The sequence below is a fragment of the Grammomys surdaster genome, unplaced genomic scaffold (genome assembly GCF_004785775.1).
Source record: "Grammomys surdaster isolate TR1022 unplaced genomic scaffold, NIH_TR_1.0 258, whole genome shotgun sequence".
NCBI classification, from domain to species: Eukaryota; Metazoa; Chordata; class Mammalia; order Rodentia; family Muridae; genus Grammomys; species Grammomys surdaster.
In genome coordinates this window covers 1,608,113-1,613,461 of record NW_021604699.1, presented here as the reverse complement: position 1 = coordinate 1,613,461, position 5,349 = coordinate 1,608,113, and positions in this window count along the sequence as shown.

Below are 5,349 nucleotides of genomic sequence, written 5' to 3'. Positions count from 1 at the left end.
CACAGTCACGGCACACAGTATGTGTTGACACAGATCTTAGAACAAGAATGAAATTTCCAGGACTGGAGAGCACATTTGACATTTATAACACACTGAACCATTTCAGAGAACATGGACAGAATAGACAGGTGTTTAAAGTGCACTTAAAGACAGCCTGTGAATGACCTCATGCCAGGCATAAAAGATAAAGTGATAGAGAACACAAGGAAGCCCTTTGTGATAGACTAGTTGTCTATTACAAATATAGTGTGTATGCTACAGATTCACAAAAGACAGAGAAGAAAGTACTTGAAGAAGTAACCTCCGAAATTGCCCCAAATTTATGTAAATATATGTCCTCAACATGCTGAAAAGAAGAGAAAAATGGCCTTCTCAAAAGAAAGTCCACCCACTCTTGTTGTGGGAGATATTTTAAATTGGCAGCATTCAATCTGGCTTTTCTTAATCAGCTGCCATGTTCCCGACTAGCCTAGGCCTGTGGCCAGGAGCAGCAGCGTACCACCACTGCTCATTTCAGGCCGTCTTCTCAGGCGACCAAAGACACTAGCCCTGCTACCTACAAGACGCCAGCGTGGGAGATGGCTCTGCCAATCTACCACACTGTCTCCACAAGGCTGGGCTAAGCCCAGACCATCCCGACATCCACACAGGCCCAGTATGAATGAGACTCTAATGCTTAGATTGTCCAAAGGCTTTATATATTTGGTAATGCTCAATACCAAGATGCCCACACAATCAGAGGCATAACCTAATACCCAACCTAGGTATATCGACTACCTTTGACTGCTAGAGACAGGCGCATGTCTGCTTCCATGTCCCACCCCCCCTTGTTCTCTCTCCCCTAGCTCCTCTTCCTCTTTCTCCTCTTCCTCTCCTTACTCCTCCTCTTCCTCTCGTTATTCCTCCCACCTTAGCTCCTCCAAACCATCGTGAAAATTTCCCACTACACACTGTAGAGAATGTAATAATGCAGGGTATTGAACATGGCTTGAGTCCAGAAAGTTAGTTCAATATTAAAAATTACCATTCGGGATAGACCAAAGGGGTTGTGTACTCTTTGTTGCTGGTTTCAGAGAGCTGTGGAAGCCGGGTGTCTGGCAAGGAAGTCCCTTCTTAGGGTCCTTGAGAGACCATTGTGTGAAGTTGCGGAAGCGAAGCCAGGGTTGCATTGGATACCCAAAAATTTTGGAGATGTCAGAGCTGTGGGCCATCTGCCAAAAAGTGGAAGAAAGTAGAAGGAGCCCATGGGAGATGTATTTTGCAAGCAGCAAAACCAGAGGAGCAAGACCATCTAAACCCTTTGACATCAGACATGAAGCTATAGAATTTGGAGTTTGTCTTCTGGGTTTGGGTCCTGCTTTGGTCCAGTATTCCCTTGCTGTGTATCCATTCCTTCCTTGCAATGGTAATATATATTGTGCTATTGTATGTTGAAAGTATGTAACTTGCTTTTTTATTTAAAGGGGCTTGCAATTAACAGTTTGCCTTGCATCTCAGAAAGACTTTGAACTTTTAAGCAGTCTTGTAACAGCAAAAGGCTGTACGAACTTTTGAAGTTGTACTAAAGACATTTGCCATTGTCATATGGCCACCAGGGAGCTGAACATGGCAGTTTAATGCACTGTCTCCATTAATCTTGGGCATTGGTATACTTGGTCCCAGTTGGTAGTTGTTTGGGGAGGCTTTAGGACGTGTAGCTTTGCTGGAGGAAGTGCATCACTTGCAAAACAATATTCTTTTCCCAGTTTGCACTCTGCTTCCTGGTTGTGGCTTAAGATGTGATCTCTCAGTTGCTGCTCTAGCCACCATGCCTGCCTACTGCCATACTGCATCACTATGATGGTGATGGACATCTGTCCCTCTGGAACCATAAACCCAAATAAACCTCTTGTTCTTTAAGTATAAAGTAACTAATACATGGAGTATCTCCCTTCAGTTCCCTTTAGATTTTACATAAATTGGGGTGAAGAGATGATACCAGAAAAGAGTACTTGTTATTCTGGAAGAGGAACCATGTTAGGTCCCTAGAACCCACATTACCTGATGGCTCATAGCTATGTATAATTCCTCTTCCAGGGGATCTGACCTCGCTCTTCTGAACTTTGTAGACACAGGTACACATGTGTACATACACACACACAAAACATGCATGCATGTGTACATACATACATACATACATACAGGCAAAGCAATCATATATATAATAAAATAAATATTAAAATATATACATTATACTTTTGATTTGGTTACATGACAGTAGACTTCCATACAGCTCCTCATACTTCCTTCACTTGGGCTAACTCTCATCCTCTCATCCCCTCATCTTCCCTCTTCTGTTCTCCCATTTTCTTCTTGCTTAAGCATTTTCATCCCCAGGATTTGCTCCTCTGTTTTCATATTACCTACATTTTAGTATCATTATCCTCTCTTAAGCCATCATCTTCCTAGGGCTTCTTTCTAATATCCCTGAAAGGGAGACGTCATTCCTTTTGGTTGCTCACCAAAGCTAGATGATGAGACCCTACTGCTGAAGATACCACACAGGTTAGATGCATAACATAGAGAAATGAAGCTGGAGTGGAAACACTCCACTGAAAGTGTTACACAGGCCTCTAGGGAATAAAAAGCATCAGTGGGCTCATCCATCTGTGAGTCTTATGGTCTTTGAGACTGACCTATCAGGTAAGAAGTGTCTACTCATGCAATGGTGGAACTACTGTAAAGCCATAACCAACCACTCACTAATTGGATTTGAGACCAACTCCACACGAGGGAATCAATGTCTGGTATATAAACAGGGTCAAAATCTCAAAGTCAGAGAAGTCATAGCCCTTAGTGTAAAATAAAGCTGTTGTTTAGTTAAAGTGTCATTTTGTCAAGCTGCTTTCCAAATGCCTATATTTCTATCAGTGTCTTAGTAAAACTTTAGTTTTCCTTCTGTTGCTGTGGTAAATAAAAGCAACTGAGAAAGAAAAGGATTGTTGGCTTACAATTCCATCTCATTGTCCATTACTGAGTGAAGACTGAGCAGAAACTCAAGCAGGAACCTGGAAGCAGGAACTGAATCAGAGATCATGGAAGATTGCTGCTTACTGGCTTGCTCCTCATGGCTTGTTCAGCCTGCTTTCTTATATATCCCAAGACTATCAGTCCATTAATCAAGTAAATGCCCCAGAGACCATCTGATGGAGGCAATTCTTCAACTGAGATTCCATCTTTCAAGGTGACTGGTTTTGTAGACAAATGCTACTCTCAGCTTTACGTAGAAAAGTCCTCTTTCCAGTGATCAGTGGTGAATGCAGAGGCTGCACAGAGTGCTGAGAGTAAGCAGTCGATATGTGCTCATCCCCAAACATGACATTTATACCATCTCCTGTATGGCTTGGGGAAAATTGTAGAAGATGAGGCAGAAAGAGTGTGAAAGCTGGATTATTAGGGAAAAGCCTGCAAACACCACCTCTGTTAGGCACAACTCTTGCAACAATGAACTCAGAGCAGCCTTGGATCCTCCCCTTATGTCTGTACAAGAATAGACCTTCAACAGTCAGGAACAGATGAGGATGGGCCCTATTCCCCACTGCAGAACTATTAGCTACTGACAGACCCAGGGAGAGGGAGATCATTGCCTGCCAGTTCCGCTGACCTCATCAGGCCCTGATGAAAATCCCAACAGTCACACATTAAACTAAACGACTCGTAAAACCAAAACAGAAGTCATGAAACTGAGAAAGGATGGGCTGGGATGGGGAGTGCTGATAAGGATGAGAGAGATAAGAAAGAGCGTAGGGAATATAATTGGAAAATTGGAATACATTACATATGTGTATGGAACTGTCAAATAAAATTAACTTTTAGAGAGGTGAACTAGAAAGAAACAAGGAGTTTGAGACTTAGAAAAGAATATATATACATAACTGATGCTGTCCCTAAGCTTTTAAAAGATAGGCCACTAAGTTTGCTGAATTAAATATTAAACCTTACATAAATAGAATCTCCATATATCACCAACATCAGTCAATGAAGAAAACCCCACACACAACTATGCTAGGAATTATAACATACTCATGATACATGTCACATGTCTACACAGGAAAACCATACAAGCCCCAGACTGAGTGAAGTTATTTATACTAAACAAACCAGACAAATATCCATGCTAAAACACATCCACAAAGAGGTTAACAACAAGGAAAGAGGGGGTTGTGGAAAGAACAGCATAGGTATGGGCCAAAGATGCTAATAGGAAATTCAAAGGGAATGAAACAAAGATACCACGAACAGAAGATGCTTTCACCACATCCTTCATCCCTAGCCTGGTGGCATCTGAGAGTGGGTAGGATTTAGGTGGGCCATGGTGAGCCATGGTGAGCTATGGTGGGCCAAAGAGTTCTTAGACATATCTAGTGAGTGGAAAACTGTTACCGCAGGAAAATCACACAGACCATAGCCAGTAAAGTCGGAACTGCCTCCGGCCCACAGCTGAGACACCTGCTTCCAGCTGCTCTTTCTCTGCTCCCCACCCCTTCCTGAACCCTTGGCTCCTCTCCTTCCACCTCCATCTCTCCTGTCCCCGATTCTTGTCTGCTTCCTTTTTGTACACCAAACATCAGGAGACATTCACCGGACCATGTTGATGCTAAAATAATGAGAAATGAATGCAGGGAAGACCCACTCACTGCTGGGACTGTCTGGGAAGTTCCTGGAGGTTAGAGCACAGCTTCCATACACAGATCCTATTGTTTAATAAGTATCTATAATGTTTTGGCTAATCTGGGTTCTGGAATTAAACAGACTGTGCTCATTCTTGGAAGGATCATGCAAAGGCAATGAGCATTCAGGAAATGGTAAGAAAGTCAAATTTTATCAGAGCAGCTGGCAGTAGCCTGGTTATATTGGACTCTGGGGAACACACTGCACATGGAGGGACAAATAGTGTAAGAGTTGAAGCCATTTACTGGTGCCCTCTCAACACTTGTCTACAACATGGCTGGTGGAACACATGGAAGCTTAAATCATCGCTTCTCACACAAGGAAACTGAATGGGGAAGATGCTGGTGTCTTTGCTGGGGTTGTAGGGCTGAAATATGGCATCTCATGGGGAATGAAGGTCTTCTTGGCTCAGAGCAGCACTGCTCCAAGCACCTCATGTGACCTGCTGTGATGGCTGGGCCAGTGATGTATGCAGCACATGGAATTTTCTGGAGGTTTCCTATGAAAAAATGCAGATAGTTACCACCACCTGGACTACAACATACCCCATCTGCGGATATGTGAGCCAAGCACAGAGTGTTTGGTCCTCAGCTCATGATGAGAGAGAGAGAGAGAGAGAGAGAGAGAGAGAGAGAGAGA